This window comes from Rhinopithecus roxellana, chromosome 5 (assembly GCF_007565055.1).
Source record: "Rhinopithecus roxellana isolate Shanxi Qingling chromosome 5, ASM756505v1, whole genome shotgun sequence".
NCBI classification, from domain to species: domain Eukaryota; kingdom Metazoa; phylum Chordata; class Mammalia; order Primates; family Cercopithecidae; genus Rhinopithecus; species Rhinopithecus roxellana.
This window is the reverse complement of record NC_044553.1, coordinates 153,698,081-153,725,424: the sequence shown is the minus strand read 5'-3', so window position 1 is coordinate 153,725,424 and position 27,344 is coordinate 153,698,081. Positions and strand designations below refer to the sequence as shown.

The 27,344-nt window shown below is 42.9% G+C and overlaps 1 protein-coding gene and 1 long non-coding RNA gene across 2 annotated transcripts in view; one reads left to right on the top strand and one right to left on the bottom strand.

Annotated features, from left to right (window-relative positions):
- Positions 1-332: 332 nt before the first annotated feature.
- On the bottom strand, positions 333-27,314 carry LOC104654496. Its single transcript, XR_746854.2, has 4 exons — positions 27,034-27,314; positions 26,658-26,699; positions 25,854-26,014; positions 333-757 (listed from the first exon to the last, which is right to left on the bottom strand). It is a non-coding gene; the product is annotated as an uncharacterized LOC104654496 (long non-coding RNA).
- The window catches only part of DICER1 (dicer 1, ribonuclease III), a 72,369-nt gene continuing 71,906 nt past the window's right edge, over positions 26,882-27,344 (top strand). Inside the window, exon 1 of the mRNA XM_030930483.1 lies at positions 26,882-26,961. The gene's annotated coding sequence lies outside the window, so the exon portion shown is untranslated. The remainder of the gene's footprint in view (positions 26,962-27,344) is intronic.

Genomic DNA, 27,344 nt, shown 5'->3' with positions numbered 1-27,344 from the left:
AGGCCCTTCACAAATCTTCCTGGATGTACAGAGCCTTCACCCTGCTTGAATGGAGAAAAAGAGAAAATACGGGGAGAAAACACATCGGATGATCTGGCCACATTAAAAAGGGAATGGCAGGCTGCATGACAGGAAGATAAATCCTGTACTGAAATTGCCAAAGCCTGTAAACGGCTGAGCATAATCATGTTTCTACTTGGTGGTATATTACTTTGGATGGAGTGGTTATGCCATAAAAAGCCCAAAGTGTGAAGATGGAGTGCTATTTTGTTTCCATTAATTGCTTCCATGTTTCAGATTAATTTCAGTGACACGTGTCAGCCCAAAAAAGCAATGGTTTAAATACCAATAAATTTTATTTTTATCTTAAGAGAGAGACAGTCCTGCTTGGCACAGCAGCTCCCCTGTCCTTCTCGCCACTCCCAGTGCTCTGGCTGTGCCATCCTTAGACAATCGTCCTTGTCTTTATGGTCCAAAATGGTGTCTGTACATCCAGACCACACATCCATATTCCATGCTGCAGAATGGAAGAGAGGCAGCAATGGGCGGCCCCTGCCTTCTCAGAGTTCCCAGAAGAACCCTCACAACACATGGGCTCTCATCCCCTTGTCCGAGCTAAGCCACTGACCACAGTTGCTATGGAGTAAGGAAATGTGTCCTTGGTCCAAACACATAGATCTTGCTTCTCTCCCATCTTCACCTTCTCCCGAGCACGTTCTTCCTCCGTTCCCAGCCTGGGCACTCCTTCAGCTCCAACCTCTGCTAAATGAATTACAAGTGAGAAGGGCTGTTGGTTGGGAGCAGGCATCCAGCAGCCTTGGTGACATTTGCCTAAGTCCTTGTTGTCAGGGGTTGGACCAGATGTGGGCAGCTTGTTCCTTATACATACCTGTATGGAAGGCCTGCAGGGGATCCGGGGCTTAGAGATGGGAATGAGATCAAATCCATCCTCTGAGGGAGTTCACCCTGAGCAACTACCATTTCTTTTTCTTTTCTTTTTTTTTTTTTTTTTTTTTTTTTTTGAGACAATGCCTCACCCTGTTGCTCAGGCTGGAGTGTAATGGCATGATCATAGCTCACTGCAGTCTTGAACTCCTTAGCTCAAGGGAACCTCCTGCCTCAGCCTCCTGAGTAGCTGGGGCTACAGGTGTGCACTACCTGCCAGGCTCACAGCTACCCATTCTTGAGCACTCTCCCAGGCGCTAGGCTATGAACATACTACACTATCACAAGACTCCCACAGTGAGTTTTGTGGTGGGTGGTTGCATCCTATCCATGAGAAGGTTGAGGCTGGAAGGAAGGAATGAATGAAGATAGTGCAGGCGGAGCTGGAATAGGAACCTGGGGCCACTGGAATCTTTCTAGCACACCATTCTTCCTTCTGTGTCCCCAGAAGTGGCCCCCAAGAGAATGTGACCTGGGCCATGGGATCTGCAGCTGCTTCTGGTGGGCAAGGCTCAGAGAGACCCACAGGGCAAAAATGACTGCCAGGGTTCCAGTCTGAGGCCTGTGTCCTGCCATGAGGAAGAAAGCTGGACAGGGGAGCTTCCTTTGCCACCCTGACTCAGGGGTTCATTCTTTTAGGACCTCTGAAAAGTCTCAACATTCCCAGCCCTCAGTTCCCTCAACAGTGACTACAAATCATAACAGTCCCCCTAGGCAAAAGAACTCAATAGACATTTCTGGGAAAAAAAAAAAAATGGCAAACAGGCATATGAAAAGGTCCTCAACGTCAGTGATCATGAGAGAAATGCAAATGAAAACTACAATGAGAGAACATCTCACCCCAGTTAAAATGGCTTTAATCCAAAAGACAGGCAAAAAGGAACATGGGTGAGGATGCAGAGAAAAGGGAACCCTTGTATGATGTTGGTGAGAATGTAAATTAGTACAATCACTATGGAGAATGGTTTGGAGGTTCCTCAAAAAACTAACAATAGGACCGGGCATGGTGGCTCACGCCTGTAATCCCAGCACTTTGAGAGGCTGAGGCAGGTGGATCACTTGAGGTCAGGAGTTTGAGACCAGCCTGGTCAACACGATGAAAACCTGTCTCTACTAAAAATACAAAAGTTAGCCAAGTGTGGTGGCACACACCTGTAATCCCAGCCACTCAGGAGGCTAAGGTAGGAGAATCACTTGAACCTGGGAGGCGGAGGTTACAGTGAGCCAAGATTGCGCCATTGCACTCCAGCCTAGGCAACAGAGTGAGACTGTCTCAAAAAAAAATTAAAAAAATAAAAAATAAACCTAACAATAGAGCTACCATATGATCCAGCAATCCCACTCCCAAGTCTATACCTAAAAGAATGTAAATCAGTATACTGAAGAGATCTCTGCACTCCCATGTTTATTACAGCACTGTTCACAACAGCCAAGATTTGGAGGCAACCTAAGTGTCCATCAGCAGATGAATGGATAAAGGGAATGTGGTACATATACACAATGAAAAACTATTCCACCATAAAAAAGAATGAGATCCTATCATTTGCAACAACATGGATGGAATTGGAGGACATTATGTGAAATAATCCAGGCGCAGAAAGACAGACTTCTCATGTTCTCACTTATTTGTGGCGGCTAAAAATCAAAACAATTGAACTCATGGAGAGAGCAGAAGGATGGCTACCAAAGGCTGGGAGGGTAATAGTGGAGGGCTTGGGGATGGTTAATGGGTACAAATATATAGTTAGATAGAATGAGTAAGATCTAGTATTTGATAGCACAACAGGATGACTATAATAATTTATTGTATATTTTAAAATAACTGAAAGAGTGTAATTGGAAGGTTCATAACATTAAAAAAATAAATGCTTGAGGGGATGGATACCCCATTTACCCTGAGGTGATTATTATACATTATATGCCTGTGTCAAAATATCTCATGTACCCCATAAATATATACACCTACTAGTACCCATAAACATTTAAAAAATTTAAGTAACCAAATTAAACATCTAGAGATTAAAGCTTAAAAGAAATAGTCTCCCTGCGAGGACTGAAGTGACCTACTGTCTATAAAAATACCCAATACATAGCGCAAGCACTAATGTTCATGGAATTAGAACAGCATCATCCTTTCTTTCCCTCTTAAGTCCTAAAGCTCCAATTGCCTTTTCTTAGAATTCCATCCCCTCCCCAATCCAATTTTCATCATTTGCAGACTTTTTTGGTGCCAGGGCCATAACCCTGGAAACGTCTGTGTAGCCTTGAATTTTCTAGACAGACAACATGTATCCACAGTGTAATCCTCCCCTACATGGCCCCCATGTAATGGGACATGAAGCCTTGGTGCAATGCATGCAGAGGGGCTGCCTGCACCCACAGAGTAAGAACCTTATGTGAAGTCATCTATCCTGCCTGGGCTAAAGATTGGCCCATTTGTGGTGACCACAGGAAAAACTAGAGGCTGAGTATAGTTGTTTGCCCAATCCTTACAGGTAAGTTGTATATTTTGGGGTGGGAGTATGGGAGGGGGAAGGTTGGCTTTCAAATCACTTCAGTGCCATTTTGTGTGGAATTCTTTGCTAAAAAGTATTAGCTCAGTCCCTGGAGACTCTAGGAGGATCCCAGGTGATGCTTGCAAAGGACTCTCCATCCGAAGACAGAACCTGGCTAGGACTCTATTGGAACCATGACCATCTGGGGACAGAGTTTCTTAAAATTAAAAACAATTGAACTTACGGAGATAGAGAGTAGAATGATGGTTACCAGAGGTTGGGGAGATGAATGGAGGAGGGGAGGAAGTGAGGATGGTTAATGGGTACGAAAGTATAGTTAGATAGAATGGGGAGAAGTCGGCCGGGCGCGGTGGCTCAAGCCTGTAATCCCAGCACTTTGGGAGGCCGAGACGGGCAGATCACGAGGTCAGGAGATCGAGACCATCCTGGCTAACACGGTGAAACCCCGTCTCTACTAAAAAATACAAAAAACTAGCCGGGCGAGGTGGCAGGCGCCTGTAGTCCCAGCTACTCAGGAGGCTGAGGCAGGAGAATGGCGTGAACCCGGGAGGCGGAGCTTGCAGTGAGCTGAGATCTGGCCACTGCAGGCCAGCCTGGGCGACAGAGCAAGACTCCCCCTCAAAAAAAAAAAAAAAAAAAAAAAAAAAGAATGGGGAGAAGTCTGATTTGGTTCAGTCCTGTCTAGCACCTTGCCAATGCCGGATGATGCCAGCTCACTGAAGCCAGGCATTCACTGTCTGTCTAGAAAAGCTAGACATGGTACTGTCTGTCTAGAAAATTCAAAGCCCACAAGGAGAAACTCTAAAACAGGACTCCCCAAACTATGCAATGAAGGGCTTAAAAAAAAAAAAAAAAAGTATTTCCAATCTGTCACAGACCAACACTTTTGGGAGGGGGAGGCAGGAGAATGGCGTAAACCCGGGAGGCGGAGCTTGCAGTGAGCTGAGATCCGGCCACCGCACTCCAGCCTGGGCGACAGAGCCAGACTTCGTCTCAAAAATAAAAAAATAAAAAAGAAAAAAATAAATAAAAAATGACATAAAAATATGAGTCCCAAATCTTTATTTTTAGGTTCAGTGTACATGAAATGATACCCTTAACATCCCCCAAAAGGGTCTAAATGCTTGGTTTCCTTTCCTTTCCATTTTTTTTTTTCTTTTTTGAGACAGTCTCACTCTGTTGCCCAGGCTGGAGTGCAATGGTGCAATTACCGCTCACTGCAGGCTTGACCTCCTGGGCTCAAGTGATTCTCCCATCTCAGCCTCCAGAGTAGCTGAGACTGCAGGCACACCTGGCTACTTTTTTTTTTTTTTTTTTTTTTTTTTGAGACGGAGTCTCGTCTGTCCTCCAGGCTGGAGTGCAGTGGCACAATCTGGGCTCACTGCAAGCTCCACCTCCTGGGTTCACACCATTCTCCTGCTTCAGCCTCCCGAGTAACTAGGACTACAGGTGCCCGCCACTACGCCTGGCTAGTTTTTTGTATTTTTAGTAGAGACAGGGTTTCACCATGTTAGCCAGGATGGTCTCGATCTTCTGCGCTAGTGATCTGCCCACCTCAGCTTCCCAAAGTGCTGGGATTACAAGCGTGAGCTACCACGCCCAGCCATGCCTGGCTATTTTTAAAGTTTTTTTGTAGAGACAGGGTCTCACTATGTTTGGTCTTGATCTTGTGGACTCAAGCAATCCTCCCACCTCAGCCTCCCAAAGTGCTGGGATTACAGGAGTGAGCCACCATGCCTGGCTCAGTGCCACTGCACCAACCTCAATTTTTGAACTTATCTTGTAGAAGCCCAGGGACCCACAGCAGCCCAGAGACCACATTTTAAGTGGCATTGCCTTGAACCACCTGTACTTTCTTCCTTCTAAAGGGAAAGACTAATCTTTGTTTTTGTTTTAAGGCAATCAGAATAATTGTTAATTATGTATTACGGCCAAGTCACTACTTACCTAAACTTCTATCTAAGCTTATTGCTCTATTTTCTGATAATTCCCAGTTTTCTATCAAAGGATATGAGACACTTGCAAATATGTGGTCTAATTTTGTTTTGATAATATCCCTTTAAGGTTATAGAGGCATGTGATATTCCTTATTTTACTGATGGTACAACTGGACCAAGAAAGGTCATTTGACAATGATGATGGTAATGATGGTGATGACGATGGTGATGATAGTGATGATGGTGATGATGATGGTGATGATGGGGATGATTATAGTTATGATGGTGATGATAGTGATGAGGATGGTAATGGTGGTAAAGGTGATGATAGGAATGATGGTGGTGATAGTGACGATGGTGATGATAGTGATGATGGTGATCATGATGGTGATGATAGTGATGATGGTGGTGATGATGGTGATGATAGTGATGATGATAGGGATGATGGTGATGATAGTGATGAAGATGGCAATGATGGTAATGGTGATAGGAATGATGGTGGTGATAATGATGATGGTGATGGTGGTAATGATGGTGATGATAGTGATGATGGTGATCATGATGGTGGTGATAATCGTGATGATGGTGGAGGTGATGGTGATTATAGTGATGATGATGGTGATGATAGTAATATGGTAATGATGGTGATGATGGTGATGGTGATGATAGTGACAGTGATGATTGTGATCATTGTGATGGTGGTGGTGATGGTGATGATAGCGATGATAGTGATGGTGATGATGGTGATGATAGTGATGATAATGATGGTGATGATGGTGATAATTGTGATGATGATGGAGGTGATGGTGATTACAGTGATGATGATGATGGTGATGATAGTGATATGGTAATGATGGTGATGATGTTGGTGATGGTGATGATAGTGATAGTGATGATTGTGATCATTGTGATGGTGGTGGTGATGATAGCGATGATGATGGTGATAGTGATAGTGATGATAATTGTGATAATTGTGATGGTGGTGATGATGATAGTGATGATGATGGTGATGGTGATGATGGTGGTGTTGAAGATGGGGAGGAGGATGCAAAGGAAGCAGCATTCTCACTACAGCCACTCTTGAGTTGGCTAACAACAGAACAGGCTCCTTCCCACCTCATTTGACTTACCAAATGCCCTTGAAAGTGGCTAATGATTCACAGGAACTTTATCTCAAATAGCCTTAAGCAGTTCAGCTGTGAGCCTCCTTCACTGACCACAGCTCTGGCAAGCAGGCCAGTCTACCACTAGAAAAATTACTCCTGCTAGGCAAAGACACTGCCTAGGGTCTGTGGCTTCTTGGGATACAGGATATTCTTCCCAGTGCCACACTGGATGCAGGCGAATGCCTGGCTTCAGTCAGCTGGCATCTTCCAGCATCATCAAGGCACCAGACAGTACTGAACCAAATTAGGCTTCTCCCTAATTTCAAACACTTGGGAGCCCTGGACACAAATTGGTGAGGGAGGGAATCCCTAAACGTCCTCCTGTGTGCAGCATGTGGAATAAGAACCGGCACTGCATTCCAAGGACCAATGAGACAGGTGCTTTTTACCTCACACCAGGGATGGACACTCCATCACACAGATGCTATGGGAAAATGTTGGTTTTTCTAAATCCATCAAGAAATAAGTGCTCACTTTTGCTGTCTGTGTGGTAAACGGGATAAAAGTCCAGGCTGCCCTCCCACTCCTGCACATTATATTATTTGTATTTTAAAGTTATTATTAACAGCCAGGTCATCCCTGGATCTGTGGGCCTGGGAGACATAGTCTCTACCTCAGTCAGGGGTAACATTCAACTGCAAGTTACAGAAACCTGACTACACTGGCTTCTCCACATAGGGCTTAATTTTCTTATTTATTTATTTATTTATTTATTTATTTATTTATTTATTTGGAGACAAGGTCTCCGTTGCCAAGGCTGGAGTGAAATTGCATGATCATGGCTCACTGCAGCCTCAAGCTCCCAGGCTTAAGTGATCTTCCCACCTCAGCCTCGTAAGTAGCTGGGACCACAGGCTTGGACCACCACACCCAGCTAATTTTTTTCTTTATAATTTGTAGAGACAGGGTCTCACTATGTTGCCCAGGCTGGCGTCGAACTTCTGGGCTCAAGCAATCCTCCCGCCATGGCCTCCCAAAGTAATAAAAACCTCCTCCTGGCTGGCACTGTGGCTCACACCTATAATCCCATCAGTTTAGGAGGCCAAGGAGGTAGGATCAGGGGAATGTGGGCCCCTGCCAGTTTTAATTTCCTCCAACAGGTGATTGAAGGTCCTGGGGACTCGTGTCACCAGTGTCTCAAGTTCTTCTGACTTCTGTCTTCTGCTTTCCTCCTCATGTTCTCTTCTGATCCAAAGACGGCTTCTGCACCCCAGCCCCACATTCCTGTGGCAGGGAAGCTACAAGAAGAATATAAAATAGAAAGTTGGTAGATCTTCATATGAGTCCCACTGGCCAGCGCTAGAGAACAGGGTCACCCCTTGGGCTGTGAGGGATGTAGGGAAATGCAGTTCTTTAAGTTCTCCCGCTAAGAAACAAAAAGGCTCTCTGTTAATAAAATGGAAGGAGAGAATGAATAGTGGAGAAGCAGATAGTAGCTCCGGTCTCTCATTCATCTTGGGAAATGGAATTACCTCATTATTTTCCTGAGAGAATGACCATTTATTAAGTGTTAGAAACCAGAACATTCATCAGATCTGTGATGTTCATTTTATTCTTCAATCTTTGCGATAACCCTGAAGATAGATTACCACCCCAATTTTACAGATGAAGAAAGGGAGGCTGATGAATGTCTTGTCCAAGGCTACCCGTAGGCAATAGGTTACAAGGTCTAAATTTTAACCCTGATCTCTCTGTCCCTAAAAATCTAACTTTCCACTGTAACTCAATAGACATCTTGATTATCACCTCAGAGGAAGGTATCAACAAAAACAGTCAAACTTTGTAAAATATTTAAAGAGATTTATTCTGAGCCAAATAGAAATGACCTTGGCCCATGACACAGCACTTAGGAGATTCTGAGAACATGTGCCCGAGGCGGTCAGGGTGCAGCTTGGTTTTATAGACTTTAGGGAGACATGAGACTTTAATCAAATACATTTAAGTTAGCTGGGCATGGTGGCGGGTGCCTGTAATCCCAGCTACTTAGGAGGCTGAGGCAGAATTGCTTGAACCCAGGAGGCAGAAGTTGCAGTGAGCTGAGATGGTGCCACTGCACTCCTGCCTGGGCAACAGAGCAAGACTCCATCTCGAAAAATAAAAAATTAAAATAAAATAAACAAATATATTTAAGAAACACTTTAGTTTGATCAAGAAAGGTGGGACAACTTGAAGGTGAGGGGCTTCCAGGTTATAGGTAAATTTACAGTTTTCCTAATTGGGAATTGGTTGAAAGAGTTATCAATAGAGACCAAAGTTTTATCATGCAGATGAAGCCTTCATGTTAGCAGGCTTCCTGGAGAATGGTTGTAAATGTTTCTTGGATAATAGATTGAACACGTTTCCAATCAGTTTTAAGGTCTGTGCTGATGTTAATGCTGGAGAGGTATAATGAGGCATGTCGGACCCCAACTTCCCCTCATGAACCAGTATTTCGGGTAAAATGTTAAGAGTGCCCTGGCCTAGGAGGAAGTCCATTCCTAGGAGGAACTGCAGAACTACAGAACTGTGTTTCCCCACCTGCTTTGCACCCCCAGGGTGGCCCTGTTCTCTGGCATTAACCAACAGGGCTTACATGAAAGTCTACCAGACTTTCTAATTCCTAAAGAATTTTTGTAAACCAAAAATATTTTTGGTTTACAAAGGGCTGACGCTGAGAGATTTTCATGCTGAAAATTCTTCTTCCAAATCCAGCATCCTTTGTAATCGGATTGTGTTCCTCTGCTTTGTCTCGCGGTTCAACTCATGGATATAAACCATCTGGTATTCACACTCAGATGGCTGTCTGCTTTATTTTGGATTCTGCAGTTTTGTAGCAAAAGTTCTACAAACACAAGTGCTGGAAAGCTCACCTTTCTCTCTTTCTTGGGGTCCAGAGGGCTTGGCAGGGCTGAACCTTGCAGGCATTTTCTCATCAGATTCGGGTATTGTTCTTGAAGCTTTAGAATCTCAAATCTGGTCCTCCACCTCTTCCTGCCATTTTACAAGCAGCCCCATATCCTTTCATTTATTTAATTTTGGGGGAGGGGGAATTTATAGCATTTAATTATATAAATGGAATAAACAAACCAACCCGCTGGCATTGTGATGATGGAAATGTTCTCCATTTTTATTGCATCAATGTCAATTGTGATACTGCATTGCGATACTGCACGATAGATTTATAAAATGTTACCTTTGGGGAAAAGTGAGCAAAGGGTACACAGGGTGTCTCTCTATTATTACTTACAACTACATGTAAATTTACAATTATCTCAAAATAAAAAGTTTAACTGTGAAAGACACTATTAAGAGATCGATGAAAAGACAGGCCACAGACTAGGAGAAGGTATTTGAGAAAAACCGGATAAAGGACTTACAGCCAAAATATACAAAGAGCTCTCAAACTCAGTAGGAAAACAACAACCCAATAAAAAGTAGGAAAAAGATCTGAAGAGACACCAACAAAGATCTGCAAATGAACAATAAGGACATGAAAAGATGCCCAATATTATATATCCACAGTGACTTGTCAGTTCAAAACAACAATGAGACACCACTACACACCTAGCGGAACGGCTGAAATCCAACGATCCTCCCGCCTTGGCCTCCCAAAGCACTGGGATTATAGCTGACATCACCAAATCTTACTGGGGATGTGGAGCAACAGAAACTCTGATTTATTGCTGGTAGGAATGCAAAATAGTACAACCACTGGGAAACCAGTTTGGTAATTTCTTACAAAACTAAACATACTCATCATATGATCTTACAATCATGCTCCTGGCATTTTCCCAAATGAATTGAAAACTGATGTCCACACAAAAATGTATACTTGAATGTTTTTAGCAGCTTTATTTAATTGCCAAATTTGAAAGAAATCAAGATGTCCTTTGATAGTTGAATAGATAAGCAAACTATGGTACACTCATGCAATAAAATATTATCAGCAATAGAAATAAATGAGCTATCAGGCCATGAAAATATAGGAAGGAACCTTAAATGCATACTGCTAAATGTAAAAAGCCAATCTGAAAAGGCTACATATTGTCTCATTCCAACTATATAATATTCTGGAAAAGACAAAACCATGGCCAGGCACAGTGGCTGTCAGCTATAATCTCAGTGCTTTGGGAGGCCAAGGTGGGAGGATCATTTGAGCCCAGGAGTTTGAGGCTGCAGGGAACTGTGATACTGCCACTGCACTCTAGCCTGGGTAACAGAGTGACACCCTGTCTCTTAAAAAAATTGTTTTTAAAAAAGGAAAAGGCAATACTAAAAAAAGGCAAGACTTAAAAAAAGGCAAGACTAAAAAAATCAGTGGTTGCCAAGGTTCACCAGGGAAGAATGAATAGGCAGAGCGTAGAGAATTTTTAGGGCAGTAAAAACTATTCTATATAAAACTCATGGCGGATACATGTCATTATGCATTGTCACAACCCCTAGAACCATGCAATGCCAAGATTGAATCCTAATAAAAATTATGGACTTTAGTTAATAATATCTATGGACTTTAGTTAATAACATATCAATATTGATTCATCAGTTATAACAAATGTTCCACACTAATGCTAGATGTTAGTAACAGGCAAACTGTGAGTGGGGTCGGGGAGCATATTGGAACTCTCAATTTTCTGTAAACTGAAACTGTTCTAAAAAATGAAGTCAGGCTGGGTGCGGTGGCTCATGCCTATAATCCCAGCACTTTGGGAGGCCAAGGTGAGCAGATCACCTGAGGTCAGGAGTTCGAGACCAGCCTGGCCAACATGGTGAAACCCCATCTCTACTAAAACTACAAAACTTAGCCGGGCATGGTGGCAGGCACCTGTAATCCCAGCTACTTGGGAGGCTGAGGCAGGAGAATCGCTTGAACCTGGGAGGCGGAAGGTTGCAGTCAGCCGAGATCGCACCACTGCATTCCAGCCTGGGCTACAGAGCGAGACCTCATCTCAAAAAAAAAAAAAAAAAAAAAAAAAAAGTCTATTCTTTTTCTAAGTTTAATTTCAAAAGAGAGAGAGAGAGAGAGTCATGACTATAATAGGAAGTTACTACAGAGTTATCTAAGGGGTTAGAGGGGTCCAGCTTTGCCTAGTACGAGGATATGAACAGTCAAGTCACCTAAGAGAAAGTGTAAATCATAAATAAATACAAGGGCTACAATGGCAACTAAGGAAATGTAAGTTACTTTACACATTTTTAAATTGACAAATTATAAATTGAGGTACAACTTACACATGCAAAATTAGCATACAATTTCAGACACCAGCCACCTGGTGTTCACCAAGCTGTGAAGGACGCAACATGAAAATACCAACTGGTGGCATTCTACTTGATAAACTTGTCCACTTGTCAGTGTGGTGAGCAGGCGCCATGGAGGTGTTGATGCCTTTTGACCAGATCATTCTACAAATCTAAAGATGTTTCTTGAAGACCTAATTCAATCAAAGTTTAAAATGTACTGTGGAACATTGTTCCCAAAATACGGTCTGCTGTCTCTAATACATTGATAATATTCTTTAAAGTGGATGGGAGGAGATGTTACAAAGCAAAAGAGACTTCTAAGACGTAATAACCAGCCAAGTGTGGTGGCAGGCACTTGTGATCCCAGCTACTCAGGAAACTGAGATGGAAAGTTTGAGACCAGCCTGGGCAAAATAGTGAAGACCCCATTTCCAAAAAATAAAAAATAAACAACTTTTAAAGACAGAACCAAATGTAATTTATGGACTTTGGCCCCTGATTTGAATAACTATAAAAGACATTTATTTAGACATATGGATAAATTTTAATATAGGCTAGAAATTAGATGATATTAATGAATTATTAATCTTATGTGTGAAAACGGCAGATGATAAAGCAAAAAAGGGATTATCAGAGATGCATTTTGACGTATTCATGGGTAAGCTGGCATGCTAAAAATAATCCAAATTTTATGTTATGTATATTTCACAACAACTAAAGAAACCCAGGAAAAAATATAGTGAGTGGGAAAGTGAAGATGGGGGAGAGAGGAAACAGGATTGGCAAATGTTGGTAATGGTTGAAGACTTGTGATGGATACACTAAAGTTCATTATACCTTTTTTTTGTATACTTGAAATTTTCCATAATAAAAAGTTTAAAAATATCCTGTGATGGCAGATTACTAGTTGTATCTTGTGAACTATGCTAAGTATTTAGCTCAGCCCTAGTCTCCTGCAAAGACTATTTCCCAGTGTTTCTTGCAGCTCAGTGTGGCCATGTGACTAGGTTCCGACCAATAAGATGTTGAGTGAAAATGATGTGTCCTACTCATGAATCTTGCTGTTGAAATGACTGTACACATATTCCTTTGGTCTTTGCCATTTTCCCACATCTAGTCTCCCGAGGTCAGAAATACTGGGAAAGGAACTATCAAACCCTGACCTTTTTGTTGCCTTGCAATCTCAGAAACTTATTCTTTACTACATATAAATTAGACTGAGAGATATTTCATCTCTCCTGTCCTATATTAGAACCAATTTCTATGACTACATCAAGTGGTCATTCATTCAAAAGACACTCACTGAATGCCCCATGCACATGGAGACTCTCAATAGCTTATTTTATGTCTGGTAAATCAGGATGAAATCCATGAACTTCACAGCCACAAGGCGAGAGCGTCTTTAGAAATTTATTTAGCCACTTGGTCACTTAATATAGATTATGGAGAAGTGGTATTCAGTGTCTACTATGTGCCAAGCACTGTGTTGGATCTGGGGAAAACGTATGAATAAGATATTGTTTCCCTCTTTTTAAAGATCCTGTAGTCTGGTGTTTAATTTATACCAAATTGAGGACAGAAATATGTGTATTATTGATGGAAAAATAGCAGAGCAATACAAAACCAATGACAATTCTATTATTTCTGATTAGATGCAAAATTCTGAATCTCAACAAATTTTTACCTGCTTCCATCTAGCAAGGAAACTGAAAAGGATGAAGTAAATATTCTAAATTTTTTAACTGCCAAAACATTATAACAACAAAAAGATTTTAAAGAAAAAAAATTCACTAGTAATCACTTAACATATATATATATATATACAATTTTAATTTTTCCATTTAATTCAATCCTTGTTTTATCTATGTATAATTTTTAGAAATTCTAACAGAGAATAGATACAAGATTATATTCTGAGTTCGGTCCAACCCCCCTCAGTCATAAGCATTTTTCCGTATCTCTAAATAGATTGCAAACATATTCTAATGGCTACAGGATGTCAAATAATTCTATTATCATATTTTACTTAGTCACTTAATATTTATTATTTTGGTTGTTTGAATATTTTACAATAAAAAAGGCTGTAACAAATAACCTCATGAATTTGACTTTTTCCTTTTAGATTATTTCTTAATGAAAACACAGCAGTTCAAAAGAAGGATTATTTTTATTTTTCCTACCAAGTTGATTTCCAAAAGACTAGCAATTATCATTACTATGAATGTTAACAGTTTCAACAGAACTTTATCAGATTTGGGCACTTACATTTTTGGTTAATTTAGAAAATATATTTTAGAAGTATATTTGCAAACTAATAACCTTTTTTTTTTTTTTTTTTTTTTTGCCTTTTTAAAGATGACAAGTGGGAGGGTTGACCTCTCTATTTATAAGTTGGCTGCCCTTACAGGAAATATAAATGTCCTTTGCACGTTTCATCTATTGAGGTCTTGAAGATTTCATTGTATCTCTGGCTTCTAAGGTCTTCAATTACTTATATCAATTGCTTTTAATAACAATACAATATATAGGGAAACACTTTAATAACATTTTCTAGCAACTTATAGCTTACAAGAAAAACAGGGCAAGTCTCATAGTTTTTAATATGCTTCCTCAAAAAGTATGACCTGATTAATTGCCAGAATGTTAATAATTTTACATGATACATGAAATACAAGAGTGGACCACAGTGAAATAGATAGCTCCATCTACTGTAAATACTTTGAATTGGATATCTCCAGCTTTCATCTTTACGGACTTTCATAATGAATTCAGAAGTTTTGTAAGTGATGTCATGCTCAGAGCCTTTTGCTAGACTCTGAAGGATATAAATATAATTAACATGAGGATGCTGCCCTCAAGGAGCTCCTAGGTGAGCAGCCTGAGGGCAGCCCCTAGTCCAGGCTGACGTTTGGTGATCTGCTGACTTTATGCTGATTTAGAAAAGCCAAGGTTTTAGAGTGTAAAAGAGTTACTCTGCTTTACCTAAAACCATAATCATTGGAGTGGGATACAATTAAGCGATGAGTGGGGGAAGGACGTTTGGAAAGTGTTAAGAGAGATGGGCAGGTAAATGGAAATGCAGGGGAAAGGGCAAGGAGAGGCCAGTGGTGCTCTCATTTATCCCAGGCTGACCACCATTGGAAGGCAAGGAAAGGGCCTTCCGTTTCCTTGAAGGACCAGGTCATTTGTTTACAGCAGTTGTGCCTAGCACAGGCCAGATTTCATTTTCTGAACTAAGAGAACTTTCAAGGAACTTTTGTCTGGTAGATGAAATGGATACTCAAGAAAAACTATACCCTGTGAGGAGTGTTAGAATAAAAGTATATGTAGTGTGCCTTGGAAGCAGAGAGAAGGAAGAAATTCTTTCTGCTGCAGGGAGTGGGGTCTGGAGCAAGTACCGTATCAGGTCACAGAAAGGGGCAACCTCCCAAAGGAGGAGACCAGTTGAGATAAAGACTGAAGAATGGCAGGATTTCTAGGGCACAGAAAGAGGAAGGGCATTGTGGGCAAGGGGGAAAGCATGAATAACTGCATGGAGGTGCAAAATTTCATCGTGTGTAGGAAACAGTGCAGCCCGATGTGGTTAAATCTTAGTAAGGTGTTAGAAGGCTAACTTCTTAGCAGTGCAAGAAGTTACATAAGCAGGAACCAGCAACTGAAAACTTTGAACTCGAAAGTAAAGTCTGCAGACACTGGGGAGCCATTGAGAGATTTGATACAGGGCAGGGACAGGAGAGCAGTCACCTGGGGCAATAGCCTTTGCTTGCAACAAAGGAGAGGGTGGATGGTAGCAGGTTAGGACGGCAGGTTAGAGAGACAGAAAATGGAGAAATAGAGGACCAGAACCAGGCAATAACAGTACAAAGAGGACGAAACAGAATCACAAGAGAGAGTTCAAATTCACCCGTGGGATGCACCATACTGAGCCACGAACTGGACTTGGGCAGGCACTTTTAACCAAGATAAGAGATTCAGGAGAAGAACTGATCAAGTGATTACGATCCATCCGTTGATACAATATATGGCACATAAAAAGTGCCCTATCTGCTGGGTGTGGTGGCATGCACCTATAGTCCCAGCTACTCAGGAGGCTGAAGCAGGAGGATTGCTTGAGTCCAGGAGTTCGAGGCTGTAGTACACGATTATCATACCTGTGAATAAGCACTGCACTCCAGCCCGGGCTACACAGTGAGACCCCATCTCTAAAGGAAAAAAAAATGCTCTCTCCATGTTACTTATCATTACTGCATCACTACTATTATTATTTATCTCAAAAACTAAGTCATATTTTGCTGATTTTTTAAAATAGATAACCTTTAGAAAAGTTATATAATTAGAGTTCTTTATATTAAGCAAACTACTGGAGATCACTAAAAAAAACTGGTTTACTGATTTTAAGAACATTAACCCTTAGAAAAAAGCCTTTGTAACTTGTGCTTAAGATTCTCTGAGAGACTGGAGTCACAATGGAGAATAAGTCCAAATGTGTGACCCTGGGAAGCTCACAGTCCAGTGGGAGGGCAGGGGACAGAGGTAAACTAGGGGTCATAACATCCTACCCTCCCACTGGACACACTAGGGCTTATGCTCCATTATGTTCCCAGTCTCCTGGGCAGTCTTAGAGCATGACCAGTGCTCCAAAAATGTTTGCTGAAGAATGAAGGAATGAATTACTGGAACAAGAAGAATTAACTATTCAAAAAGAATCTTTCTTTTGAATTAAACATAATGTGTTTAATGTGACTCAGAAAGTGGCCAAATGATCCAGCCATGGAATGAGCAGAATGACTTTGACAGACACGTAGATACTAGAATCTACAGTGAACAAGGGTGAGTCAGTATCCTACCCAGAGGCAGCTGAAGTGAAGCCACCGCACTCTCCCTCTCCTGAGCAGTTTTCTCAACTCTAGACTCATCAAAGAGATTTTGGTTGAAGGACAGTTTGGCTGAGTAGATGCTATAGGAAGTGTTAAAATTGAAGTTAACCTTAAAATGGTAAACATAGGTTCAAATGTTCATTCTGAAAGGTGAGCGGGAAAAGGTTATATAGGGACTGTGGGTTGAGTTTCATATTTTGCAAACTAAGAAGGCAGGCAGCCTTTCAGAAAGGGTATGGGACAATCAACGTCCAGGTTAGCCCGTGACCAGGTAAGGAGGAAGCTTGGTAATTACCTGCTTGCCCTGGCCAATCTTGAAAGATTAATGATAATTTACAAAGATAAAATATATCTTATAATGAACTCTTTTTCCTTATGGTTAATAGAAACAACAGGGTATCTCCTAATGTTTCGGGTCATTTTGTACCTGCAGATAATCGAAGAGCAACCAAACTGATGATAAAATGTGTCCTTTACTGCATACACACAAGTTTCAAGCTTTTGTGAACAACCCTCTAGTAAAAGATGTGTAAGGCAGAGATGGACAGGAAGGTTAAGTTGCAGGTAAGGTAGCACAAAAAACCAGCATTTTTAGTAGTTTCGGGGTTTCACCATGTTGGCCAGGCTGGTCTTGAAATCCTGACCTCAAGTGATCTGCCCACTTCGGCCTCCCAAAGTACTGGGACTGCAGGCATGAGCCACGGTGCCTGGGCAAGACTGTTAATGTTAATTATGATGAAGAAGGCCCTTGGTCAGATTTCCAAGCTCTAATGTGTGGCAATGTTGTACCCTAGTTGCATCTTCTACAATCTAGAAGATAAAGTCTTGGGGGCCTTGCAACCACAGCTATAAAAAAGGAGAGTAGGTCGGGTGCCCTGGCTCACACCTGTAATCCCAGCACTTTGGGAGGCTGAGGCAGGTGGATCACGAGGTCAGGAGATCGAGACCATCCTGGCTAACACGGTGAAACCCCATCTCTACTAAAAATACAAAAAATTAGCCAGGTGTGGTGGCGGGCACCTGTAGTCCCCGCTACTTGGGAGGCTGAGGCGGGAGAATCACTTGAATTCAGGAGGTGGAGCTTGCAGTGAGCCGAGATCGCACCACTGCACTCCAGCCTGGGTGACAGAGTGAGACTTCATCTCAGAAAAACAAAAGAGAGTAAACCATTCACACTTTTACTGCCCAAATGTCTCTGATTCAGATATTTCTCTCCCATTAAGACTATCCTCAAAGCCGCTACTACATCTTTTGCACCAGGAGTCCCCCACTTCTAGGTCATTGACCGGTACCAGTCCATGGTCCATTCAAAACTGAGTACAGCAGGAGCTGAGTGGCAAATGAGCAAACATTACTACCTGTATTAGTCAGGGTTCTTTAGAGGGACAGAACTAATAGGATATATATGTATTAACACATGATTAGAAGGTCCCACAATAGGCTATCTGCAAGCTGAGGAGCAAGGAAGCCAGTCTGAGTCCCAAAGCTCAAGAACTTGGAGTCCGATGTTTGAGGGCAGGAAGCATCCATCATGGGAGAAAGATATAAGTGGGGAGGCAAAGCCAGTCTAGCCTTCTCACGTTTTTCTGCCTGCTTTTATATTCTGGCCATGCTGGCAGCTGATTAGATGGTGCCCACCCAGATTAAGGGTGGGTCTGCCTTTCCCAGTCCACTGACTCAAATGTTAATCTCATGTGGCAACACCCTCACAGACACAACCAGGATCAATACTTTGCCTCCTTCAATCCAATCAAGTTGACATTCAGTATTAATAACATCACTCTACCTGAGCTCCACTTCCTGTCAGATCAGCAGCAGCATTAGTTCTCACAGGAGCGTGAGCCCTATGGTGAACTGCACACGTGAGGGATCGAGGTTGCACGCCCCTTATGAGACCCTAATACTTCATGATCTGAGGTGGAACAGTTTCATCTCGAAAGCACACTCCCCTACCCTGTGAAAAAACTGTCTTCCACAAAGTGGTCCCTGGTGCCAAAAAGGTTGGGGATCGCTGTTTTACACTATTGCAAACACACACCTCAATTTTGTTCTCCTCTATTTTCTACAGTGGCTGGAATTAACTTGCAAAAATGTAAATCTGATCATTCTACCTTTTGCTTGAACACCTTTCAATGGCTTTTCTGTCTTTTAGATGAAACAGCAAATCCTTAACATGATACGAGTTCTTTTTGTGTTTTGGTGACGTTTTCCTGTCTCTCTCTTATCTCTTGCGCTGTGTTGGGTAAATACTGGACTTCTTTTTCAGTTCTTTGAAGAAATCAGACTTCCTTGCTTTTGGACTTTGGGCATGCTGTTCCTTCTACCTGGAACACTCTGTGCCCTTTACCTGGCTACTAATACTTTAGGTCTCAGTGCTACAGGTAGATTCTTTACTTAGGAAGACCTTCCTTGACCCCATGGACTACATTAGAGTCCCCTAATTATGTGGCCCCATATCCATCCATGTGCATTTGCTATCATAGCAATCATCAAACTTTATTGATACTGTCATTTTGCTCCTGCTGTACTGTGAATTCTATGAACATACGAACATACGGTGGCATCTTATTTTTTCAACTTTGTAGCTCTAGCCTCTAAAATAATTTCTCACACAAAGGAAGTGCTCAATGAATATATATTGAACAAATCAGAAAAAATATTTTAACAGGTGACATTCAGAATTCCCCCAGGAAAGGAACTCTCTTGGGGGAAGTATTCCCTTAAAGCTGATCAGGGTGGGTGAGGCCTTGCTAGTTTGGGATGTTAGCAGGCACTGACAACTGTCCAAGGAAGAGGGCAACCCTTAGTATTTGAATGAAAAGGCTGAATTTATTGTTTGCTTAAGAAGAAGATCTGTACTTATAAGGCAGAGTATGTTAGTCCATTTTGCATCGTTATAAAGAAATACCCGAGGCTGGGCAATATATAAAGGAAAGAGGTTTAACTGGCTCACAGATCTGGAGGCTATACAAGCAGGGCATCAGCATCTGCTTGGCTCTGGTGAGGCCTCAGGGAGCTTTCAGTCATGGTGGGAGATGAAGAGGGAGCCAGTGTATCACACGGTGACAGCAGAATAAACAGAGGGAGAAGAGGGATGTCTTCAACTCTTTTACACAACCAGATCTCATGTGAACTAAGAACTCAGTCATCACCAAAGGGATGGTGCTAAACTGTTTGTGAAGGATCCGCCTCCATGATCCAATCACCTCCTACCAGGCCCCACCTCCAACCTGCGGATTACATTTCAGCATGAGATTTGGAGAGGACACACATCCAAACTATATCATTCCACCCCTGAACCCCATAGTTTCATGTCCTTCTTACATTTAAAAATACAATCATGCCTTTGCAATAGCTCCCCAAAGTCTTACTTGTTCCAGCATTAACTCTAAAGACCCTAGACCCAAGTCTCATCTGGAGAGCCATTCTTTCACCTATGAGTCTGTGAAATAAAAACCAAGTTATTTACTTCCAAGATACAACGGTGGTACCCAGATGCTGGGTAAATATTCCCATTCCAAAAAAGAGAACTCCGCTAAAAGAAAGGGGCTACAGGCCCCATGCAAGTCTAAAACCCAGCAGGGAAGTCATTAAATCTTAAAGCTTCAAAATAATCTCCTTTGACTCTGTGTCCCACATTCAGGGCACACTGGCACAAGGAGTGAGCTCCCAAGGCTTTGGGCAGTTCTACCCTGTGGCTTTGCAGGGTGCAGCCCCCATGGCTGCTCTCATAGATTGGAGTTGAGTGCCTGCAGCTTTTCCACACTGAGTTTGCAAGCTGCTGGTGGCTCTACCACTCTGGGGTCTGGAGGGCAACAGCCTCCTTCCCACAGTTCCACTAGGCAGTTCCCTGGGGGGGACTCTATGTTCAGGCTCCAACCCCACATTTCCCTTTGGTGCTTCCTTATTAGAGGCTTTCCATGAGGGCTCTGGCCCTGCAGCAGGGTTTCGCCTGGGCACACCCAGGCTTTCTCATACATCTTCTGGCATCTAGGTGGAAGTTGCCAAGCCTCCTTCACTCCTGCATTCTGTCCACCTGCTGGCTTAACACCACGTGGAAGCCATCAAGGCTTATGGTGGCTTCTGCTCTCCAAAGCAATAACCCAAGCTATACCTGGAGCCCCTTGAGCTACAGCTGTAGCTGGAGTGGCCAGGATACCAGGAGTAGCGTCCTGAGGCTGTGCTGGGCAGAAGTGTCTTGGGCCTGGCCCCTGAAACCTTTCCTTCCTCCTAGGCCTCTGGGCATTTGAAAGGGCTGCCTCGAAGATTTTTGGAAGGCTGCTGAGGCCTTTTCCCCATTGTCTTGGATATTAGCACTTGGCTCCCTTTTATTCATGCAATTCTCTCTAGCAAGTGGTTAGATTCATCTGCTAAAAACACTTTTTCCTTCTTTACCACATGGCCAGGCTGCACATTTTCCAAACTTTTACACTCTGGTTTCCTTTTAAATCTAAGTTCCAACTTAAGTCATTTCTTTGCTCCTATATCTGATAGGTTGTTAGAAGCAGTCACACCACTTCTTGGATGCTTTGCCGCTTAGAAATTGCTTCTGCCAAATAACCTAAGTTACCACTCTTAATTTCCACCTTCCACAGATTCCTAGGGTGTGGACACAATGCAGCCAAGCTCTTTGCTAGGATGTAACATAGAACACTTTCACTCCAGTTCCCAATAACTTCCTCATTTCCATCTGAGACCTCCTCAGCCTGGCCTTCACTGTCCATATCTCTATCAGCATTTTGGTCATAACCACTTTACCAGTCTCTACGAAGTTCCAAACTTTCCCTCATCTTTCTGTCTTCTTCTGAGCCTTCCAAACTCTTCCAACCTCTGCCTGTTACCCAGCTCCAAAGGTACTTCTACATTTTCAACTGTCTTTATAGTAATGCCCACTCCTTAGTACTGATCTTCTGTATTAGTCCATTTTTGCCTTGCTAAAAAGAAATACTTGAGGTTGGGTAATTTATAAAGAAAAAGGTTGGGAGGGGGGAGGGATGGCATTGGGAGTTATACCTGATGTAAATGACGAGCTGATGGGTGCTGACGAGTTGATGGGTGCAGCACACCAACATGGCACAAGTATACATATGTAACAAACCTGCACGTTGTGCACATGTACCCTAGAACTTAAAGTATAATAAAAAAGAAAAAAAAAAAAAAAAGAAAAAGGTTTAACTGGATCACAGTTCTGCAGGGTGTATAAGCATGATGCCAGCATCTAGTGGGGTTCTGGTGAGGCCTCAGAGAGCTTTCGATCAGTGCAGAAGGTGAAGGGAAGCCAGTGTGTCACATGGTGAGAGTGGGAACAAGAGAGGGAGAAGGGGGAGGTCCCAAACTCTTTTAAACAACCAGATCTCACATGAACCAAGTGAGAACTCACTCATCACCCAGGGAATGGGTAAACCATTCATGAGGAACCCACCTCCATGATCCAATCACCTCCCACCAAGCCCCACTTCCAACACTGGGAATCACAATTCTGAAAGCATCTTAGACAATGGCCACTTTACAGTCTAGTTCTGCCTGCCATGGTGCCAGCTCAAACACCTGGTAGATAAAGCTCCAAGGAGAGTCATATAGACCCTCACCTGCTTGCTCCCTCCCCTGCATGCCATTCATGCCAAATCCCATCTTAAAAGCCCCTGCTTTCTGCCCCAAAAGCAAATCAGTACCCTCAAGGCAGGAACCTGCACGTTTCCCTGTGTTAAGCTTTGGAATAAAAAGTCACTTTCTTTATAGCAGACCTCACTCTTGTTAATGGTGCTCTGCAAGCAGTGGGCTACTGAACCTATGACTGGGTTGCAATTCCATTCTTTTTTCAAAATGTACTATTGAATTCTATTCTAAAGAGGAGCTCTTTATTGCCATTTATTTTTTTAAAAAGTGTGGACTCATGGATTCCATTTGAACCCATGGGATACAATCTCCTGCTATTATGATTTCGATGTTCACATTGTCCCAGATTTGGCCCACAGGAGCCTCTTCAGGCTGATTGCTTTGTCCTTTTGAACTGTCTCCACCATTTCTTGAGCATTTCCACACTTTCTAGCACAAGACGTTCCAGTCTCATACTATACTTTCTCTGGCCCAATCCTAAAATCAGTCATTTCTCTAAAGAGCCCTGTTTCCTTTTCATGGAGAATGGTGTTTAGAGCTAGGTGTTAGGTGTTCTTTTGGCTAATGTGGTGTTGCTGCACCAAGGCCTTCCCACTGGGTAGGCCTAGGAAATATATGTACACACATTGATAGACGTGTGTGTGTGTGTGTGTGTGTGTGTATCTGACTGAGGAAAAATTACACACCCTATTCCCTCACCCTCAACAATTAACAAAGAAGACTTCAGTGACCAAATATCGGGGGGTGTTTCCCCAGGACACCAAGCAAGCAATCGATTCTGTAGCAGACACCAACTGGGTGTCCTCCAATTCCCTTCTAACCTGGAGATAGCATCAGATCCTACAGTTGAGGCTCACTCCCCAAGACACCCCCAACAACTGCCCCACTCTGTCTCTGGCCACTGACCAGTCCCAAGTCTGGGCCTCCAGAACTTCTGACAGGCTTCAAGTTGTTGTTCCCATGACCCCCTCTTGGGTTAGATTAATTTGCTGGAGCAGCTCACTGAACTCAGCGAGACACTTATGTTTACAAAGGATATTACAAACAATATAGAAGAAAAGATAAATAGGATAGGGTATGGGAGAAGGGGCTCAAACCTTTCATGCCTTCCCTGGGTGCACCACCCTCCCAGGAACCTCCTGGTGTTCAGCTATCTAGAAGCTCTCCAACCCTGTCCTTATGGGTTTTTATACAGGCTTCATTAGATAAGGCATGACTGATTAAACTGTTGGCCACTGGTGATAACTTGACCTTCAACTCTTCTCCTCTCCAAGAAGTTGGGGATAGGCTGAAGGTCCAACCCTCTGAGCCTGCCTTGGTTTTTCTGATGACCAGCCCCATCCTAAAACTACCTAGGGGCTCCCAGCCACCAGCCAACTCACTAGCATACAAAAAACATCACTTTGGTGTTTGTAAGGAATTTAGGAGTTGTATACCAGAAAATGAGGTCAAAGACCAAATATATATTTCAAAATCTCACACACAAAAAATATATATATACACACTTTTATATTTATTTTTATATCTACATGTATTAAGAACCATGATTTTACATGAATATCTCCAATTCCAATCCAATCACACAAACTTCTTGCTTTTCCTATCTCTGTACTTGTAACTCCCTTCTCCAACAGGGAGAAATCTGGCTCCCATTACCCTCAATATAGTTTCTCTTTGTGTAGTTCTCCTGTATGTAATCAGCTGTCTGGCCTTGCAGGGCTGCTGCCCCATCTTCCTTGTTTGGGCTTGGACTTGCCACTGAGCTGACAGTCCAGTCCAATATGGGAGTGGCTGTATTCTCCCATGTAGATGGAAAAGCAGACAGAACAAGTTAGTAGAGATACACAGAAAACAATCACAAAGGAGGGGCACAGAGAGTACCTTTTAGGTTCCTGGAAGCTTTCCAATGACTGGTTCTAGTTTTTGCTAAGATGTGGCTGTATTCCTATTCTCGGCTTTTGTGGGAAGCACCTAAATCATTATGATAAATTATCCCTTTTTGGTTGCACTAGTTCAGGTTGGTTTCTGTTACTTGCAAACAGAGAGTCTTAAAGGTATATTTAAATCCTGGCTTGTTCTACAAAAAATAAACCAAATTGTGGAAATAATCAGGGCTAAGGGAAAATAAAAATTAGCCCATAGAAAATGCATACCACATGGTACTATACTGTTGCTTAACATGGGCTGAAATATTGGCTCTAAGATTTCTAGTGATCCAAACAAAGTGTGAAACAATATCCCTTACAAGATTTTATGTCTCTGGATTTAAAACAAACCAGCAAGTGAAGCATGAATAGACCATTAGAATGGATACAGAGTCCAGAAGTGAACTGCTCAATAAATGACTGTGTAGCCACCTGGACAAAAAAATTAATTTGGATCCATACCTCACCCTATATATTAAATCGATTCCAAAAGGATCAACATTTAATTCCAAAAGACTTAAAGTCTAAATATCCATCAATAGAGAACTGGTAAATTATGGTATGGATATACCTGCAATAATATATTAAGGGGGTTGGAAAAAAACAGCAAGGAGCTCTGTATGTATTACTATAAACATGTCCTCTGGTTACATTAAGTGAAAAACACAAGGTGGAGTAAATATGTACTGCATGCTGGCATTTTTCTAAACAAGGAACACAAAGAGTATGTCTTGGCTTGTATACACATAAACATTTTGAAGAATGAGCAGGAAACAGTGGTCACCTATTTGTGACACTAGGACAGGTGTGAGGGAGGTCTTTTTCCACTGTGTATCTTGTATAGGCTTTCTGATAAATGAACAATATGGATGTACTACTTATTTTAAAAATAAAAACTGAAATTAATAAAAATCAGATAAACTGGCCACTCATGCCTGTAATCCCAGCACTCTGGGAGGCCGAGGCAGGTCAGGAGTTTGGGACCAGCCTAGCCAACATGGTGAAACCCCATCTCTACTGAAAATACAAAAATTATCCGGGTGTGGTGGCACATGCCTGTAACCCAGCTACTCGGGAGGCTGAGGCAGAAGAATCGCTTAAACCCGGGAGGCAGAGGTGGGCAGTGAGCCGAGATTGCGCCATTGCCCTCCAGCCTGGGCGACGAGCAAAACTCTGCCTCAAAAAAAAAAATAAAAAATAAAAATAAAAAGTCAAAAGTCAGGTAAACCTGCTGATGGAGCAAGCAGCCTGGCTAGTCTTGACAGATTGCGAGAGGACAACCAGAGGGGCTGAAGTTGTACCAGCCCACAAATTTCCAATGCCAGTAGAGGCCAGTGCCTACCCCCACACTGAGATGCTGTCCTTCTCATAAAGAATTATCTCCAGAAAGCCTTATATGTATGACTGGGGACTTAAAGGTATGACATGCTCACAGCGCTTGACATTTAAGAAACTATTTTTTTAATACATAGGTCTGCCAGGAGCATCCTACTTCCTAATTTTGCCCATGAATATGCTATCTTCAAGTGAAACTTTAAGCCAATTCATAGTAAATATATTATCAAAATTTTAGCACAGTAATGATTGAGCACACCAGCCTCAAAGCCACACTACCTGGGTTCAAATCTCAGTTGTTCACTTACTGGCTACTTACTTGCTGGAAGTCATTCCACTTCTTCATCTATTAAAATAGGAAGCAGGCCGGCTACGGTGGCTCACGCCCCTAATCCCAGTACTTCCAGAGGCCAAGGCAGACCGATCACGAGGTCAAGAGATCCAGACCATCCTGGCCAACATGGTGAAACCCCGTCTCTACTAAAAATAACAAAAATTAGCTGGGTGTGGTGACGGGCCCCTGTAATCCCAACTACTCAGGAGCCTTACGCAGGAGAATCACTTGAACCTGGGAGGCAGAGATTGCAGGGAGCCCATTGCAGTGAGCCCAGGTCGTGCCACTGCACTCCAGCCTGGCGACAGAGCGAGACTCCGTCTCAGAAGAAAAAAAAAAAAAAAAAAGGAAGTAGTTTCAGCACCTATCTCACAATGTGCACACAGTTAAAGCACCTACCTTACAGGGTGCACGTAAGGATCACAGGCATGCAAGCCCTAGATCAGCCTGCCCAATGGCAATATAACTGCAGGTCACAGATGACATTTAAAATTCTGTAGGACCCACACTAAAAAATAAAACTGATATTTTTATATATTTTGATATATTGATCCCAATATATCAAAAAACGTTTATCACTTCAACATGTAACAATTTTTTGAACATTATTTGGTAAAGAACGCATACACCTCGATTCCGACTAGCCATACTTTAAGTGCTCAGGAGCCATGCGGGGCTGGTGGCCCCAAACTGAACAGCACAGCCCAGACAGCACAGGCGCAGAGTAGGTTCTGCGCACCCTCATGGGCTGAAAGAAACACGGTTGCAGTTGCTCTAAGCACACCTCACCTGGAGCAAACCGGCCTATCAGGGAGTCCACTGAACAGATGTCTACATTTGGGGATAAATTAAGACAATGTTCTTTAAGCCAGTCACTTATGTAACTCCCACCGATATTTTAATTCCTAGCTACGAGATGTGGTGGGTGGTTCCGACCTATGCAAATGATCAGTGTACATACAGAGGGCCACCGTCTATTTCTCATTATCTGGGGCTCCCAGTTGGGGTGGGGGGCGGAAGTGGGTGTTTGTTATTTCCCCAAATGCGAAGGCCCCTGCACCACTAACGCGGGGAAACGCAGGCAAGTGGGAAGGTACTTTAAAAAGGCGAGGGAGGTGCTCAGAGAGAAGCTAGGCTCTCTGGGGAACAATTACGGCCACGTTACGGTCTGTGGCTGCCAGAAGGGGCAACAATGGAGGCAGTCGAATTCCGAGAGCTCAGACAGTCAGCCAAACTTAGCCGACCTCGGCGCGCGGGTTCCCGAGGGCCCCAAAGACTCCCAGCCACTAAGGTCCAGTCTCGGCACTGGGCCGCAAACACCGCCTCGGCCTCGGCGCGCGCACCCGCTGTCTCCCTGCTCCTGAGTGGCTGGGGGGCCGGGATTAACCTTTCACCGCCGGGCCCTGTCCAATCACAGGCTCGCTCTCATGCTGCCACGGGGCGAGCGGAGCGTGGGGGCGCGGAGGGCGGCGCGAG